The following is a 19,009-nucleotide window of genomic DNA, read 5'->3' on the forward strand; positions in this document are numbered from 1 at the left end:
CGGCCCCGCCCCCGCCCGTCCCTCCCGAGCGGCGGCGGGGTGGGCGGGGCCCGCGGGCCGGGGGCGGGGCCTGAGGGGGCGCGGCCCCAGGCTGGGCGGGGCCCCGGGGCGGCGCCGGAAGGGCGGGGAAGGGGGCAGGGGGGCGCGGCGGAGGGCAGGGGGCGGGGCGGAGCCTGAGGACCCGGGGAGCGAGCCGGGGGGCGAGTGTCGGAGGGGAAGGTGCGGGCGCGGGGGGGCGCGGGGGATGGGGGGGCGGGGCGGCAGCCGAGCCGGAGGAGGGTGGCGCCCCCTCCGGGCGGAGGCGAGCAGGCGGCGAGCGCGTGGCTGCGGGCCGGGGGCGCGGGGGGCGCGGGGGGCGGAAGGGGCGCGACGCGGTGGAGCCGCAGCGGGGGAATCCCCGAGAGGGCCGTGCGTCCGCCCCGCGCCTCCGGGTCCTCGGGGCGGGGTCTTCGGGGGGCGGATCCGGCCAGTCCGCCCGCCGCCGTCTCGCCCCCGCCCCGCGACCCCTGGGGGCACCTCGACGCGCCCGCCGGGGACAGGGGCGAGACGACGGCGGGCGGACTGGCCGGATCCTCCCCAGGACCTTCCCCGCCCCGACCCTCTCCCAGGACCCTCCCCCGAGCACCCCCCAGAAACTCCCCAGGGTCCCCCCGAGGACCCCCTCTAGGGCCCCCCAAGGACCCTCCCCCCGGGACCCTCCTCCCAGGACCCCCCAGGACCCTCCCAGGGGACCCTCCCCCCAGGACCTTCCCCCCAGGACCCCCCCAGGACCCTCCCCCGAGGATGCTCCCCCCAGGATCCTCACCCCAGGACCCCTCAAGGCCCTCCCCGAGGACCCCCCCAAGACCCTCCCAGAGGACCCTCCCCCCAGGACCCTCCCAGAGGACCCCCTCTAGGGCCCCCCCAGGACCCTCCCTGCCGGCCGCGCACTTCAGTAGGGGCACCGGGAGGCCCCCGCGGGGAGGGCGGGTGTGAGCCTGGGCGGGGGGGGGGCGGAGGGGAGCCCCAGCTCCGGGCCCGCAGCGCGTCCCGGCCTCCCGCTCCCGCTCCCGTGGGGCCAACCGGGCAGGGGTGTGGGTGTGGCGGGAGGGCTCCCGTCGAAGGCACCAGGTTCCGAGTGTCGCGGGCTCCGGAAGCCGCAGGGAGTGTGCCGGGAAGGCCCTGCCCCCCGCCCCCCAGCCTCTGTGCAGGGGGCGCGGCCACCGCTGCGTCCTCGCAGAGATTCTCCTGTGAGGAGAACATTTTTTTTCTTTTTAATGCGCTTCGGTGTTTGCTTGTTGAATACCCAGCGCTCGTGCCGTGTGGTTAGCTGAGAGGGTGGGCGTTCTGATTTCAGCGGCGAGCACGGAAAGGAGCGCGCGGTTCCGACAGGGCTTGAGGCGTGACTGCCCTGCTCCGCCGCGGACGGGGCGACGCGCTAACGCCAGGGGCGCTAACCTGGTGCGCTAACGACCGTGCACTAACCTGGTGCACTAACGCCCAATGCGCTAACCTGGTGCGCTAACACCCGGTGCGCTAACGCCCAATGCGCTAACGCCCGATGCACTAACCTGGTGCGCTAACGCCGGCCTGATACACTAACGCCCGGTGCGCTAACGCTGGATGCGCTAACCTGGTGCGCTGACGACCATGCGCTAACGACCATGCACTAACCTGGTGCGCTAACGACCGGTGCGCTAACCTAGTGCGCTAACGTCCGGTGCGTTAACCTGGTGCGCTAACGACCGATACGCTAACGCCCAATGCGCTAACCTGGTGCACTAACACCCGGTGCGCTAACGCCCAATGCGCTAACCTGGTGCACTAACACCCGGTGCGCTAACGCCCGATGCAGTGACCTGGTGCGCTAACCTGACGTGCTAACGCCCCGTGCACTAACCCCCGAGGCCCGGCCTAGCTGACGGCCAGTCAGTACGGGCGAAGAACTGTTTTCCTGCCTGTGGAGCACAGCTGTGCGCTCATTTGGTTTATAAGCCTCGTGGAGAAGATAAGGGGGGGGGGGAGTCCAGTAGTTTAATGATCTTTCCTCTCTAAATCATCCTTGAGAAAATCCACAGCTTCATTTTTTCCGTTCTGCAACCAATAAGCCCCAGAGGCATGTGCTTCCTGTTTATGCTGTGGTTCCCAGGAAAAAGGAGCAAATGCACCAGCAGCTAATTAAATCCTTCAGTAGAGGAGGGCTTGATTGCAAATTGCTTATCATGAAAAACTACTTGGCTTTCATTCTGCTGGAAAGGAAAAATGTTTCAAAGTGATTTTGATGTTTGTGCTCCTGCTCGGCACCTTTGCCCAGGTCTCAAAGCAATCCCAACAGCATCACTCCGGGAGACTTACAAGAGGCTTCACTCCCTTTGGGACAAAGACTTTGGTAAACACTCGTTGGCTCTGGTTTCAGATTGCATCAGTCCAGGAGCTAATTCCAGGCCCAAAACTAAGAACAAGCTTTGACTTGATCTTTAAGTTACTTTCAGGATGGATGTTTCCAGATTTTGATTTTAAGATGCTGAATTTTGCCTGCCCATGGAAACTGGTATATTCTGGCTTTTTCACGCGTATTCTGTATAAATGTGATTAGGGAAGATGTTAGGGTTCTAAGCTGACAGCCAAGAAAGAATTCTTGAGATGTCTTTGGTGCAAAAAGATGATTTTATTAAAGCAGAGAGACTGGACCTGTGAGCAGAAAGAGCTACGCTGGGGTCCTAAGGAGTGGCCCAGTATATACTGTCAGGTTGGGAGGGGGTTAGGGATGGTGTCCGCCTCCCAAGGTATTTTGGAAACAAGCTTTCCAGGATCCTGAGGGGGCTGGCTATTGTTAGGAAGACGTCATTTATTACTGTTTTGTAAACAGTTGGGAGACTCTTCAAATGTCTATCAGTGTGTCAAATGCTTGGAGGATGATTGCCAACACGTGTCTTGGCAGGTACAATAAAGGAAGCTTCCAGAGGAATTTTTACGTGTCAAAGTAGACTTACAGGATGCTGGGGGTTAGCCTAAGATTGCCTTTTGCCCTTAGCAAAGTAGTAACGTTGAGGCAGCTGAGTTCCTAGAGGAAGGTCACTCTGAGTGTTTCAAGGACTTGCCAGTGGGCTGTAAGTAGTAAGGAAATTTCATAATTTTCTCCTACCTTTGTTTTCCACATCAAATGGAATTAAATTCAGTTTAAAAATAAATATTAGCATATCATCCTCTTCCTTTAGGCGAGTTTCTAATCCTAAATTTTCTTCCAGTGATGATTAGAAGTTAGAAAGGTTTTTGAAACCTGTTTTAAAAATGAAAACATATAAAATTACAAATAATTCAAGGAAAGAATTACTTACAATCTTATCGCCTCTACCAGGACTGATGTGGAAATGTTTGGGTTTGGAGTAAAAAAGAAAGAATGGCCAAGAAAGAATTCTTCAGACATCTTTGGTGCAAAAAGATGGTTTTGTTAAAGCATGGGAACAATACCCATGGGCAGAAAGAGCTGCACTAGGGTTGTGATGGGTGATTGATTATACACTTTCAATTTGGGAGTGGGTCGGGGATAGTGTAAATCTCTAAGGAATTTTGGAAGCAAGATTTCTAGGGCCTCGAAGGGCACTAGCTATTGTTAGGAAAAAGTCATTTATTACTGTCTAGTAAAACCTTAGTCATGAAACCCTTTAGTCATGGGCCATCTGCTTGGATGATGATTGCTAACATGTAGCTTGGGTGAGTAGAGATAAAGCAAGTTTCCAAAGGAATTTTTAAATATTAAAGTAGACTTATAGGATCCTAGAGTTTGGGATAATATTAAGCTAAAATTGCCTTTTGTCCTTAGCAGAGTATAAACATGGAAGCAATTGAGTTTCTAGAGGAAGGTCACTCTACGAGTCTCAAGGACCGGTCAATGGGCTGTAAGTTGTAAGGAAATTAAATTTTTTTCTTTTAATTTGTTCTTTACATCAAGAACTATTACAATTGGTGAATTTTTTGTTCTGGCTGTTAATAAATGATGTTTGCAAATAAGTTAGAATCAGAATATAGATTCCATATTTCTTTTATGTTTTATTTTGCTGCTATTTCCCTAGCATATTCAGGGAACGAAATTAAGTATTGATTGATGGTGATAGTGGTAAGAGTGAGACATAGATTTGGTTTAAAGACATACATGCACCACGAAGCCATGTAATTGAATAAGTCAGAGGAAATTTAATCTGTCTTTTTCCTGTGTCCACACAAGACATGCTTTAATAAGAACAACAGGAGGATCCTTATTTTTTTTCCTTTAATTTGTGAATCCAGGCTGTTCTCAGTGTCTTTAGTGAAATCAGCTAAAGACATACTTTTGAGGGAACAGCAAATATGAGCAGGTTACATCTGTTTGTGATATTTTCCCCAGGATGGGACTAACAAGTTTGATCTGTTTCTCAATGTCAACTGATTCAGATTTATTGTATTACAGCAGCATTTTTATCTTATTAGCTCTTGTCTTTAAGAAATTACTCCTGGAATTGAGTCATACCAAGAGTTTCACCAGAGGATTTTGTATACTTGGGTGTGGCAGCCGACCATTTAAACCACAGCGTTAGAGCACTGGGAGTCCGGGTTCTCAGGTCTTCTGAGAATAAAAAGCATTACTGAAACACTGATGGTATTTAATAGAGCATCTATAGGAAGGATTTTATTAATCTGCTTTATTTATTAAGAAGTTCACTGAACAAATATTTGTTGCGCACCTGTTATGTGCCAGGCGTTGCTCTAGGTAGTTGGGATACATAAGTCAACAAAAAAAAGACTTGTGGAGCTTACATTCCAGTATTCCCTTCTACATGTGTTAGCTTGCTAGGGCTTACACGGCAAGGTACCATGGGCTGGATGGCGTAAATAACAGGAGTTTATTTTTCTTAGTTCTAGAGGCGAGAAGTCCAAGATCCAGAGTCAGCCGAGTTGGCTTCTTCTAAGGAGCCTGAAGGAAGACTCTGTGCGGGCCTTGCTCCTTGGCTTCTGGGTGGCTGTCTTCTTCCTGTGTTTTCACATTGTCTTCTCTCTGTCTGTGTCTGTGTCCACATTTCCCCTTCTTACAAGGACACCAGTTATATTGGATTAGGGTCCACCATAATGATGTCATGTTACCTTAATTACCTCCGTAAAGACCCTGTCTCAAAAAAAAAGGCTCTTCACGTTGTAAGGTTCTGGAGGTTAGGACTTCAACATAGGAATATGGGACGTATTTCAGCCCTTAATATCACATATGACTAGATGATCCAAATCTTTGTCTTGCCTGTTTTCTCATATCCACATCTCTGAGATACTCAAAACCATTATGTTTCCCTGCAAGATATGTCTGGGGGAACCTATAATTCTGAGCAATTATTTTTCTAGGCATGATTTATTTTTAATGACTACTAAAAGGAAAGTTTTGGGTTCAGAAAGATTATTCTACTTGAAATGTGGCTCCATCCAGCCAATATTCTACTGTTTTGGCAAAGTTTTAAAAGAGAATAAAGAGAGATGATGTTGGAGAATGGTTTTGACAGGTTATTATTTGCAGGGTACTAGGATTCATGGTAAAAAAAAAATTTTTTTCCAAAACACTTTACATGAGGCGAAAGGGAGGCCTATTTAATGACATTATTTTCAATAATTCAAGTGATATCATTACCATCATTTACCATCACCACTAGTTACTATTTATTTCTATCCATGGGAAAACTGAGATGGCTTAATCACTTGCTCAAGGTCTAACAGATTCTAACTGATGTCTGCCCCAAGTCTGACTCCAGGGTTTAAGCTCTCAACCATTAAGAATAACAAAAAGAAACAAAAGGACTCCAATGTTCTTTACAGTACACTTCTGAGGAAGTGATACACCTAAGTATCCAGGTATACCTAAATGAGCACCCAAGTTTGCCTTCAGTCTTAATGTATACCTAACCTTTATCTTAAAATGATACTTTATTGTTCAGTGTTTGTGTCATTGTTGATATGCTGTGTCAAAATGAGTTTGTCTGTCTATCTGTCTTAGATTCTGAATTTATAAAGGACACAATCTACAACCAGGTCAGTATTTTATAGTTTATTTCATTGTACATCTTGAATTACAGTGAAAATTTTAAATAGCTTTAAAAGTTTGGATTTTTTCTTATAATTTTAAAAAACAATTTTGTTTTCCTTTTGTGTAAGATGAATGGGTCAGGGAAACTACCTGGAGACATCAGGAAAGGCTTCTCTGGAAAGCTGAGTTTAGTAGGATAAATACAGGTTAGAAAAGGATACTTTAGGAACACAGAAAAACCCCTATGCATACATAGGCATATGACAGAACTTGATATTTTGGGGAAAATGCAAGTAGTAAGATATGCAGGAAGTTGTTGAAGTGCTAAGAGATGATAGTGGACTAAAAGGGACATGATCCCACTAAAAGTGGACATGGGACTCGATCCCAGAACCCCGGGGTCACCCCTGGGCCAAAGGCAGACAATCACCTGCGGAGCCACCCAGGCATCCCATAAATAAAAGCTTTTTTTAAAAAATCATATTTCCAGGCCCCACCCAAGAACTAGTGAATTGAAATATCAAAGGGTTAGGATCTGGATGCGTGTATTTTGAGAAAGCTTCCCGGATGGTTCTGGCTGGCTCCCTGTTTTGACAATGTAGTTGTAAATTCATATTTGTTTTCAAGGTTTGCTCTTAAAACAGATGGGAGGGGAAAACAATTCTAAAGCAGAACTGAAAGGATGGGGAAAAGGAAGGCATCGGCAAAAATTTTGAGTCAGTCTCACAAGGTTCTCAGCTCAGGCTTAAACTGTGTTCTCCGCAGAAGTCCGTATATCTTGGGCATGCCTAGCTGACTCCGGGGTTTTGTACATAAGGGAATACCAATCCCCATGGAAGAGACTCACTTCACTGTAAATCAGGGGATATTTTACCCCTGCCCCAACTTTTTACTGAAAAAATTTTAATTGTATGGAAAGTTGAAAGAATTTACCTACTACTTAATTCACTAAGTGCTAGTATTTTGCCATATTTGTTTTACTTGCTATTTTTTAATATCCCCTGGTAATTGTTGCCTGAATCAATTATTTTACTGGGGGGGCAGGGGTTGCCAAACAGTGATTTTCTGATTTTATTATCCCCACTATGTTTATTATCATTATCTAGCACTCTTCAATAAGGAAGAGCTTTTCTTTATCAACTGAAGATGAATTTCTTCCTAAAAAGGCAGAGCAAATGCATAATTCTTTAAATTAAAGAAGACTTTTCAGGAGCCTATATTTGATTTAAGGACAGTCAGCTAGTGGTGTGGTAGACAAACGGTTTGAGTATAGCAGAGGCCTAGGCGTATAGTTCTACAGCCCCGCTGTCCAACTCAGAATGATAAAATACGGTAGCTGCCGAGAAAAACGGTGCAGAAATTATGGTGGCTGTCCCTGAAAACAGAGGAGTCAGCAGCATTAGTGGCAAGGCTTTGGAAGTGTCAAGGATAGGAGCCATGGCACAGACACTGGCAGGTCCCTCAGTGCTGGGACCTGTGGGTGGGTCCCAATAGCTGTAGCGCCATCAGTGGGCATGGCGGCCTGTCCATTGTTTTATCCATCAGCAGGAGGAGTGAAATGATTCCAGCTAATGGGTAACAAGTGGATTTTTCTGTAGAGCATCCATGAAGCAGTCACTGGGGCACCCAGAGCTGTTCAGGTGCACGTGGAGGCAAGAATCTGTGTCAGAGACTTATGGCGATGCGATCTTCCCCTTGGTCTGGTGTGATCTGAGGAAAAGTGCTGTATCTTACCAAGAACAGAAAATGTCAAAGAAAGGGTCTTTTTTAGGCAAAGGAAACTCCAAAGAGAACGTGATGTCTGGACTCTGTAGGTTATGTATAGAGATGATGGCAGGTGACTCAGAAATTCAGAGATACTAATTGGCTAGGAGAACCACAGTGATCGCACGGCCAGTTTTCTCATCGCAGATGCGATGCATCTCTCCATTTCTTCAAGTCTTTTTCTAAGCAGTGCTTGGTGACTTTTCTTTTTATGGTAAACACAGAAATTCAAGTAAAGATAAATCAACATTTTATTCCTGATAAAATTTACATCCCCTGAAAAATTAAAATGGCCTAAATGTAAGGTTTCCTTTAATCTGTACTGGACATAGGAGTTGTGGTTACTAGAAGTCAAATCATAGAGGGGAATTAAGGAAACAATGATTACCATTTTCCTTTCACTTTTAGTTCTTTTTAAAATAGGAATAAAGTGACTTTTTTTTTGCTACCCTACATTTCCTCTAAACGTTGGTTTCTTGATGGAGAAATGGAAACTTTTTCTACTGGAAGGAAAGAAGTTGAGAATTATTTCTGTGTTTAGTTCTGCTTTTGTTATTTATGAACCAAATGTCCATAGACTGAAGAGAAAATAAAAAGACAGGCTGTGCACTGAATCATGGCATGTTATAATTGGCATGTCATAAAGCGAGGGGGTAATTTTATATACATTTCCTCAAAAAGTGATGAAATTAAATTATTCCTAGAATTCAGCAAAGTGACTCTAGGGGTACCTGGGGGGCTCAGCATTTGAGCGTCTGCCTTCAGCTCAGGTCGTGACCCCGGGATCCTGGGATCGAGTCCCACGTCGGGCTCCCTGCGTGGAGCCTGCTTCTCCCTCTGCCTGTGTCTCTGCCTCTCTGTGTGTCTTTTATTAATAAATGAATAGAATCTCTAAAAAAAAATTCAAAGTGATTCTAATTCAGTGTAGTGGAACTTTTCTTTTTAGTGGAATAGCTACCATGTTTTTATAGAGTGACAATACAGTAATTAATAAAAAGTGTTAGTGTGTTAGTGATTTTTTTCCCCCTTGACTGAGGCTAATCAGTTTTGTGTTCCATATGCACTCACTGAACTGTTTTTAGCTCTATGTTAGGTCATTTATTCAGGTGTTGAAATCATCACAAGACTTTTCTGAGAACTCTAGATCTTCCAAAGTGGCAGAAAGTTGATTGCTGCCTCAGCAGTACCAGTTGGAGCACTGGGTATGCACCATCGTGTTTAGTGGAGCTCGTGTTCAAAAGAAGCCTCCCAGAATCCTTCCTCTAATCCTTAATATTAGAAGCACGTGAACTGAAACACTAATTGGTGAGTAAAGAGTGAGGTGCAGAAACAAGAGGAAAAGATGTCTTGTTCTAAGTCTTGAAGCAACCCAGGCGGTTTGTAAATTGTGATATTTTGTCCTTACATCTTTCACCGCTCTTACCTGCTTTCCTCTGCTTCGCAGTGTGCAGTGCCAACTTACCCTAATTATCACATTGCCCCCATCCATCCAAATGTGTTTTTTTTCCCATCAAAGCTTTTTTTACACCAAAATTACCTCCACTCCTTTCCTGGAGTGTCTCTGATATTAGAAAAACAGAAATTTTGTTGAACTGATTTGCCCTAACAAGTACATGGATTATTAATAGCCAGCCTCTTAACATTTATCAGATGTAATTGTTATTTTTATGAATACCTGTTCATACCTAGTGAGTTTAAATTTGAAAGATTCTCTTTTGTTATAATGATAAAAAAAAAGAAATACAGGCAATTTCCAAAGAAGACTTTTTTTTTTTTTTTTTTTTTTTTTTTTTTTTTGTAGAGGTAAAGCAGTTTATCTCTTGGGAGACCAGTTTTGCAGGTGTTAGCAACCTAAGCTGTTCCTACTTTTCTACAGTCCTATGCAGACAAGACCATAAATTTCTAAGCTTACAGTTATTTCACAGTATCTCCCTTGATGATAGTAGTGGGGATGTTGGTTTTGTTGTATGCGTTGCTTGAGTTCTTTCCTGTACCTTGGTTATAAGGTTACCAGGTGTCTTTGTTGTTAAGTTTCTGTCTTTTTTTTTTAAAATAAGATTTATTTATTTATTTGACAGAGAGCACAGGGGGAGCTGTAGAAGGAGAGAGGGAGAGAACCTCAAGGAGGTTCCATACTCTCTGAGGAGCCCTTTGCAGGGCTTGATCCCATGACCCTGAGATATGACCTGAGCTGAAATCAAGAGTTGGACACTTAACCAAACTGAGCCACTAAGTGCCTCTGTTTCTGTCTTTTTAAATTTTAATTTAATTTTTTAAAGATTTTATTTATTTATTTGACGGAGAAAGAGAGCACAAGCAGGGGAGTTGCAGGCAGAGGGAGAGGGAGAAGCAAATTCCCGGTGGAGCAGGGAGCCCAGTGTGGGACTCGATCCCATGACCCTGGGATTGTGACCTGGTCCGAAGGCAGGTCACTAAGATGCCCCCGTTTCTGTCTTTTTTTAAAAAAAAACTAATCTCTATACCCAACTTGGTGCTCAAACCTACAACCCTGAGATCAAGATAGATTTTCTGTCTTGAGAGACTCAGTCCAGAAGGAAAAACATGTAATAAGCACCAAATAAAATTTCTTAAAGGAATTAACATTTGGCTTTATTAATTTGTTCATTAAGTATTAACTAGGTGCCTACTATGGGTCGAGTACAGCCTAGATGCTGGGGATACAGTGATTAAGACCTGGTGCCCCCATGGAGCTCACTGTCTAGTGGTCCCAGTGAACTGCAGGTAACATGGCTTCAGGGAAATGGTAGTTACATAGATAAGGCAAAGGGCAGAGGCTTCCTCTCATGTTCCCTGATGGTGAGGTGGCATTCATTCCACACTACGGAATGGCAAAATAGCAATCAAGTTATCTTATGGTCATATTGGGCTGTGTACTCACTGAAGAGGAAGTTCTGGGGAATCAGATAACTTGCCATAGACCAATTTAAAGGGGAAGAGGACTGATTGGGCCATGATGGATGCTTTTAATGGCTTGGGATGATTTAAAAGCAAGCAGATTGACATTGTAAAAATTGTAATTGTAAAAATATTGCTTGAGTGGAATGACACTCAAGCCTTTATGGGATAGGGTTGAAAAGTTGAAAAAAATCTCTTATAGCTTATAGTCATAGGGCTGAGGTATCAGAAAACCAAATACAAAGAATGATTCCGTGGTTTGGAAAATTATATTAGTACGTGAATTCAAATACTTAACCAAGTATTTTATATGAATGGTAGGTTAGGCTAGATTGGGGGGTAGTGGGGGAATTGACAAATTGAGTAGTGGTATATGGCAAATCAAGGCTTGGAGAACCCCAAACTCCTAGGTTTATCTGAAATAGAGTTCTCAATTGTGGCACATCCATAGTTGAGTGTTAACATCCACTTGGTCATAATTTATGTCATGAAAATATGGGGAATATTTGCAGGAATGGGTTTGAGGGTTCTTGACCAGGAAAATGGAAATGGAATTTTTAGATTAAGCCAAATTAATAGATAAGATTGCACTTTTAGTCACTGTGGTTGCTTGGGCAGCCAGCTGTAGTTCTAACAAGGTACTGAACTGGCTAATCCCAAATAGCATTGAATAGTTAGAATTTGGTCTAAAAGAAGGGATAAAAAAATTTAGGATATATGAGTGTGGGATTAGATCTGTCATGCAATCTGCCCATGGACCCGTCATGGATCCCCTGATATATTCTGGAAGACTCTCAGTTTAGTTTAGCCACAGGAATGGATTAGTGAAGGACATATGAGAATCTTTAAAGAGCACTTTGCTGGCTGCTCTTTCTAGGCTGACAATGCGGACGGATAGAGACCTAATCTCAGTGGGAGAGGGAGAGCCTTATGACAGAAATGAGCAAGCAGGGAACCCTGGGTGGCGTAGCGGTTTAGCGCCTGCCTTTGTTGGCCCAGGGCGCGATCCTGGAGACCCGGGATCGAATCCCACGTCGGGCTCCCGGTGCATGGAGCCTGCTTCTCCCTCTGCCTATGTCTCTGCCTCTCTCTCTCTCTCTGTGTGACTATCATAAATAAAAATTTTTAAAAAATGGGATCCCTGGGTGGCGCAGCGGTTTGGCGCCTGCCTTTGGCCCAGGGCGCGATCCTGGAGACCCGGGATCGAATCCCACATCGGGCTCCCGGTGCATGGAGCCTGCTTCTCCCTCTGCCTGTGTCTCTGCCTCTGTCTCTCTGTGACTATCATAAATAAATAAAAATTTTTAAAAAAAAATTTTTTTAAAATTAAAAAAAAAAGAAATGAGCAAGCAGCAGACGAGGTCATCACATAGCAAGTTGAATGTGATGATCAAGTCGCAGGGCGGCTTTCCCATAGTTAAATTACTTTATAAAAATTTATTTTTGATTGTAGGAGTAATATGTGACACTTTCTTATTGCTAAGAATTAAAACAAAATAGATAAAAATAATTTAAAAATAAGGATAAATAGGGATGCCCGGGTGGCTCAGCGGTTAAGCATCTGCCTCCAGCCCAGGGCGTGATCCTGGAGTCCCAGGATCGAGTCCCACATCGGGCTCCTTACATGGAGCCTGCTTCTCCTCCCTCTGCCTGTGTCTCTGTCTCTCTCTCTCTCTCTCTGTTTCTCATGAATAAATAAATAAAATCTTAAAAAAATAAGGATAAATAAAAATAAGAATAAAAATAGGTAAAAAGCAAATGCTCCCTTGACTTCTTTCTTCTAATCCCTCTTTCTTTCATGAAATGCTCAGTAGAAATTCTCCACTGCAGAAGAGGTACTTGGTACTAAGATGTTCAAGACGACCCACTCTGTGGATGTCAGTTCTGTTTTGCCACCAGCCAGCCTGGTGCTTGCTGAATGGACTTGTCGACCAGTGGCCATGGTGTCAGTGGTGGAGACGATATATGGGTTTCTTTTTTTTTTTTTAATTTTATTTATGATAGTCACACAGAGAGAGAGAGAGAGAGAGGCAGAGACACAGGCAGAGGGAGAAGCAGGCTCCATGCACCGGGAGCCCGACGTGGGATTCGATCCCGAGTCTCCAGGATCGCGCCCTGGGCCAAAGGCAGGCGCCAAACCGCTGCGCCACCCAGGGATCCCGATATATGGGTTTCAACCTCATGGACTTCCCGTCTTCCTGGCTGCCCCGGTGCATGCCACGGCTGAGGGCTCAGTTATTAGCAACAGCAGCCAGTTCTGGGTTCTAAACTTAGCCTTACACCTTGCCATTTCTCTGTTGGCAGAGGCGTTACAGTGGATCCCTCCGTTGTGGGGAATGGGGAGTAGCAATTTTAGATCTTAGGTAACGACTTCCCTTAGGAAAGCTCAGGACTTAGCTCTCATCCTGCCATCCTATTTGCTTCCCTTCTCTATCCTCTCAACATAATTTTTGGTTGAGTGGATGTTCAGTATTTACACTATACCTATGCCAACATTCTATATATCAAACCTCATAATATATTATAAGCGTGTTTCTTATTTTGTGCTTTTTCTGAGGTCAAAAATTGCTTATTTAAAAACTTTTTCTTATTTTTCTTTATACCAGTTACTGCTTTAAATTGCTTTTCAGTACAATTTTATGTGTCTCAAGAAAAACACTAATGGAGTCCCATAGGCCACATGTCTAAATATTTAAAAGTTAAAAATCAAACTACTAAATAAACCCTCCTTTCTTCTCAACTTGACATATATACTATCACAACAAAACTGAAAATTATCTTAAGCTATGGTTTTATGACTGAAAGCCTGTGAATTATTAGACCACTGAATTTTAATTTTTATTGCCAATGTCTGAGTCAGTGATGTTTGGATGAGAAGTAAAGGCTTGCCAAACTAATAAATCATTATGTTCTTTGCTATGAATTTTGTTTTTCTTAATTTCAACAAAATATTACCCTGAAACTTCACATAAAATTTGGCTTATTGACAATAATGTCACATTTGACCTTTCTTGAGTCATTGTAGACTTTACATATTTTTCTTTTAAAACATTCCAGATAATCTATTAAAACTAAAAAAGGTAAGATACTGGCTATAGTCAACAGATATAAAAACTCATAAAATATTTAAAGCTGGAATTTTTAACTTCATATTTTGAAAATTTAATTAAATCTTATCAAATATTTTATAAAAGTAAAACCAATTATAATTCTAGAATTAATATCCATCTGTCAGTATAAAATATGAATAGCTAATTTCACACATATTACTTCTAGACATACACACAGATTTAAGAATAAAATAAATCACTTAATACTACAAGATGTTTCTCAGCTGCCAGGTGTATCAGTGTTGAACAGTATGCTAATTAGTGAATATCACTGAATTCTCCGTGTAGAGCCAAAATGAGGTTAAAAAAATGGATACTCAATACTCTGAGACTTTAAGATGCAAGTATCTATTTCATTCATGCTCTCTGAGAAGAAGGATTTGTCACACTAGTTTTTTTCTTTAACAAAAGTGCTTCTGTGCACATTCTCTCTTTAGCAAAGTCTGTCTCTGAGAGCAAAGCACAGCCCACACAGCTACACAGTATATCCAGGGCCGTCACCTTTTACTTTGAGGAGAAAGGACAAGAGCAAGAGACGTGGGGAAACCTCTCTCTGGAGCGTAAATGAAGTGAGTGTCACAGAAAGAAATATCTAAGGTTATAGATTGTGTTAAGTTGGCACCGAGTGCTGGGTCTCGAGTAATAATGGTACCCGTGTGTTCGTTCTTTTCTTTTCTTTTCTTTTCTTTTCTTTTCTTTTCTTTTCTTTTCTTTTCTTTTCTTTTTCTTTTCTTTTCTTTCTTCTCTTTACTTTCTCTTCTCTTTTTTCTTTTTCGTTCTTTTCCTTTCCTTTCCTTTCCTTTCCTTTCCTTTCCTTTCCTTTCCTTTCTTTCTTTCTTTCTTCTTTCCTTCCTTCCTTCCTTCCTTCCTTCCTTCCTTCCTTCCTTCCTTCCTTTCTTTTTTTCTTTTTTCTTTTTTCTTTCTTTCCTTCTTTCTTTTCTTCCTAGATTTTATTTCTTTATTTGAAAGAGAGAGAGAAGAGATGCACACAAGCAGGGACAGAGGGAGAGGGAGAAGCAGAATCCTCACTGAGCAGGGAACCTGATGCGACATTCAATCCCAGGACCCCAAGATCATGACCTGAACCAAAGGCAGCCGCTCAACACTGAGCCACCAAGGTGGCCCTCCATGTGTTCTTCCATCAGTATATTCTCCTTTGACCTGTGGGCTCTACCATGTGGAGCCCCAACGCCCAGTTCCAAGGTTGATCTTGGGTCTCAGCATTCAGTATGCCCCTACTTAGGTCATGCTCCTATTTCCCATTAGGGTATGTGTTCCTGCAGCTGCTCCATCACTCCCCATTTAGCAGTTCTGGTCTTCTGCAGGAGTAATTTACTCAATACCATGCAGGAAGGGAATGAGAGCTCTATCTCCTTTTCTTATTTTTGTACTTTAAAATCCTTCTAATTTTTTAAAAAGATTTTATTTATTTATTTATTTATTTATTTATTTATTTATTTATAAGAGAGACAGAGACAGAGACACAGGCAGAGGGAGAAGCAGGCTCCCCAAAAGGAGCCTGATGTGGGACTCAAGATGCCGGATCCCGGGTTCAGGACCTGAGCTGAAGGCAGACACTCAACTGCTGAGCAATCCAGGCATCCCTAAAATCCTTCTATTTTGAATTTATTTTATTTTATTTTATTTTATTTTATTTTTTAAAGATTTTATTTATTTTTTTCACATTTCATTTTATTTTTTTTTAATTTATTTTTTTATTGGTGTTCAATTTGCCAACATATAGCATAACACCCAGTGCTCATCCCATCAAGTGCCCCCCTCAGTGCCCGTCACCCAGTCACCCCCACTCCCCGCCCTCCTCCCCTTCCACCACCCCTAGAGTTCGTTTCCCAGATTTAGGAGTCTCTCATGTTCTGTCTCCCTTTCTGATATTTCCCACTCATTTTTTCTCCTTTCCCCTTTATTCCCTTTTACTATTTTTTATATTCCCCAAATGAATGAGACCATATAATATTTGAAATAATTTTAGATTTGCCAAAAAAAGTTGCAAAGATAGTATGAGGTTGCTGTATATTCTCCCCCCAGCTTTTCCCCTTATGATCAAGCTGCATTTACCCAAACTAAGAAATTAACGTGAGGATAATACTGTTAACCAAACTGCAGACTGTTTGGATTTCACCAGTTTTTCCATGATGTCCTTTTTCTGTTGCAGGATATCAGATTGCATTCAGTCATCATGTTCCCTTCATCTCCAATCTATGACGGTTGTTTGGTGTTTCCTTGTGTCTCATGACCTTGACAGTTTCGGAGGCCATCGATCAGGTGTTTTGTAGACGGTCCCTCCATTTGGACTTGTCATGATGACATTAGGAATATGGATTTTGGGGGAAGAATACTGCAGGGATGAACTGCATCCTATCAGGGGTGCGTGGTATCAACGTGACTTAAGATGGGTGATGTTAACCTTGAGCACTTGGCCAAGTTGGTATCTCAGGTTTGTCTATTTATTGTTTCTGTTTCCATATGCTGTTCTTTAGAAGAGAGTCACTAACTAAATCCAGCCCACACTCAAAGAGTGGGGAATCCTTATTTAATATTTCTTTTTACCCCCCACTTCTAAAACTCCACTCAGTTCCTGAGCCTTTGGAAGATTCTGTGATAGACATCAATTTAGCTCTTGGCTTTCCCCACTATATCACTTTTCTGCACTCCAGCTAGCCAAATTTTGTTTCTATTATCTCCCTTGTCTTTGTATGTATGATTTTATGGGCTTTAAAAAAATCTATTTATGGTAGTTTTAGTGGGGTTTCAGGGGAAGTGAAATTGAATTATTATGTTCAATCTACCATCTTTATCTGGAAGCCTTGGGGGAACATTTTTTAATCATCAAAATTGACATTTAATCTGTTTGGATTTGCCATTTCTGTTTGTTATAATTCTACCATTAATATAATCCACGGACTCACTGAATGTTTTTTGGGGTATCATTTTTGTATTTCATAAAACATTGTGATCACTCAAGAAACTCAGTTCACAGTAAGTAAGAGAAGTAAGGCTTCTCATGTTGGTTATGTGATTGGTCCTAATTATCAAAGGTAAATTAGGGTTACTGCTATAAAGCCAGACTTATGTAGCCTAAGAACTGCTTCTTTTTACATGCCCTGTTATTAAGTCTAACAAAAAACAAAGCAGACTTGGATACCTCGGGAATCTAAAGTTGGGTTAGTCAACCAGGCAAAGAGCCCTAGCTGGCTGATGCTAGCCAAAGGCAACCCAAACGTGAATGAGTAGAGGAGTAGAGTTAAAATATCCACAATAGCTTCTTGACTAGTCGCATAAATGAAGACAGGAGGCCTCTGGATATTTACTGCTTTTCCTTTCTTCTCCCTTGTCTCTCATCTTTATGTTTCTAGAGCAGTTAGATTCACAGTACAGTGGAGAGGAAGGTACAGAGATTTCCCACATTCTCCCTGCCCCCACCCAAGTGAATCCTCCTCCACCCGAGTGGTGCATTTTAATTTTAATTAATTAATTACCAAGGATGAATCTGTATTGACATAATCACCCAAGGTCCATAGTTTACCTCAGAGTTCAGTCTTGGTGCTGTATTTGCATGAGTTTGGACAAATATATGATGACATATGTCTGTCGTTACAGTATTTCCACTGCCCTAAAAATCCTCCTCACTCTCTTCCTGTTCATCCCTCCTCCGATCCCCTGATTTTCACTGATCTTCTGTCTCTATAGTTTTGCCTTTTCCAGAACATCCTAGAGTTGAAATCATACAGTATGCAGTCTTTTCTCCTCTTTTATTTTCCTACAATTTTATATAAAGTACTTTCATATTGGTTTTGTTTATCATTTAGTGACTAGATTGCATTTTTCTCCTATGCATAAATTTATGGTTTTTGTTACTTTTTCTACTGGTAATGTGACTATCTGGCTCAAAAGCCAAAACAGCACAGAATATATATTGAGAAAACTCCCTCTTGCTCTGTCTACCTTGTTCTCCTTTGCCTTACCCACTGTAAGTAACCACTTTTGTTTTTTGTGTGTCTTTATGTTTCCTTATGCAAGTGCAAGCATATATTCTTCTTCTTCCACAAAACATAACACACTATACCGTTCTGTGCTCTATCTTCATTGAATAATTTGTATTAGTACAAGGGGGTTTTCCTTGTTCTTTTTTACAGCTCTATAAATGTTCTAATATTTATTTAACGAGCTCCCTTACAGAAAGAGACTTGTGTTTGTTTCTCAAAATACCATTGGTTTTGCCAATAGAATGAACTTCTACCATTCTCATTTTGAAGGTGTGTAGATATATTTTTATGAATTCCTGGGAGTGGAAAAGTTGCAAAATATTGACTTAGCATTATAGTGCACCTAGAGTGGGATTAGCTATCATTTGTTTCAATAGTCAGGGACAATGAGGAAAATAGCAACTGTCTTCAGTATTTACAGAGAAAATATACTACAGGGAAGTGGCTGCCAAATGATAGAACTGAGTGCTTAACTGAGAAAGTGAAGCAATCCAAAGATTAGTAACAGTGGAAGAGCCAGTGCCTGTACCCTGGAAAGATAAAAGTAAGAAAGCTGTGTTACTGAGTCCCGGAGCTGGGGCTCATCTGTTTGAGGCTTAGAGCTCTAAGGGCCTGTCTGGTGAGCCCTGGGGCCCTTATAGAGTTGCAGTCACTGCCAGAGAGTGCTTGAGATAGAAGGGAGAGGGAGAGAAGTATCCTGGTTTAGTCCTTCCTGCCCCTGTCCTCCAGTCTTTCAGAAATCAGCTGATAGTAGGCCTGGGCACCACAGTTAAGAGAAGCCAGTGCCCCCTCTGATATGTTGCAGAGCAGTAGAAGGGCAGACATGAATTTGAGGACAAATGTGCTCAGCATCTAGATAGTCCACCCCTTTTTACTACATTTAAGTTCACTCTTCTACTCACATTTAATACCTTCCTACTTCCTACTTCTGTCTTACTAACAAAGACATTCCTTCTCCCCAAACAAGAAGAGAGACCCAAAGTCCCATTAGTCATTGTATCCTCTTCAAGTTCAGGATCTACTGGTGATCCTCATTCCTCTTTAGCAGGTCTAGAGGTGACTTGTGGCCTGATGATTTATGAACAAAATTGTAAATTAAGTTCCACCCACACTCCGTACAAAGCTGTAAAGGGGAAGGAGAAAAAGTATAAATCATTGGTTAATATGTACTTAACTAAAATACAACACACTTTGGT

The 19,009-nt window shown here is 42.8% G+C and overlaps 1 long non-coding RNA gene across 8 annotated transcripts; it reads left to right on the forward strand.

The window, feature by feature from the left end:
• The first annotated feature begins 166 nt into the window (after positions 1-166).
• LOC140641982 (uncharacterized) lies at positions 167-19,005 on the forward strand. 8 transcript variants are annotated; one of them, XR_012038612.1, is made up of 7 exons: positions 167-219; positions 3,806-3,878; positions 4,873-4,972; positions 5,990-6,024; positions 8,866-9,088; positions 14,247-14,378; positions 15,983-19,005. It is a non-coding gene; the product is annotated as an uncharacterized lncRNA (long non-coding RNA). The 8 variants fall into 8 exon arrangements; XR_012038606.1 differs by having other exon boundaries at positions 4,873-6,024; XR_012038611.1 differs by lacking the exon at positions 8,866-9,088.
• The last annotated feature ends 4 nt before the right edge of the window (positions 19,006-19,009 follow it).

This window comes from Canis lupus, chromosome 10 (assembly GCF_048164855.1).
Source record: "Canis lupus baileyi chromosome 10, mCanLup2.hap1, whole genome shotgun sequence".
In the NCBI taxonomy this organism is placed as follows: Eukaryota; Metazoa; Chordata; class Mammalia; order Carnivora; family Canidae; genus Canis; species Canis lupus.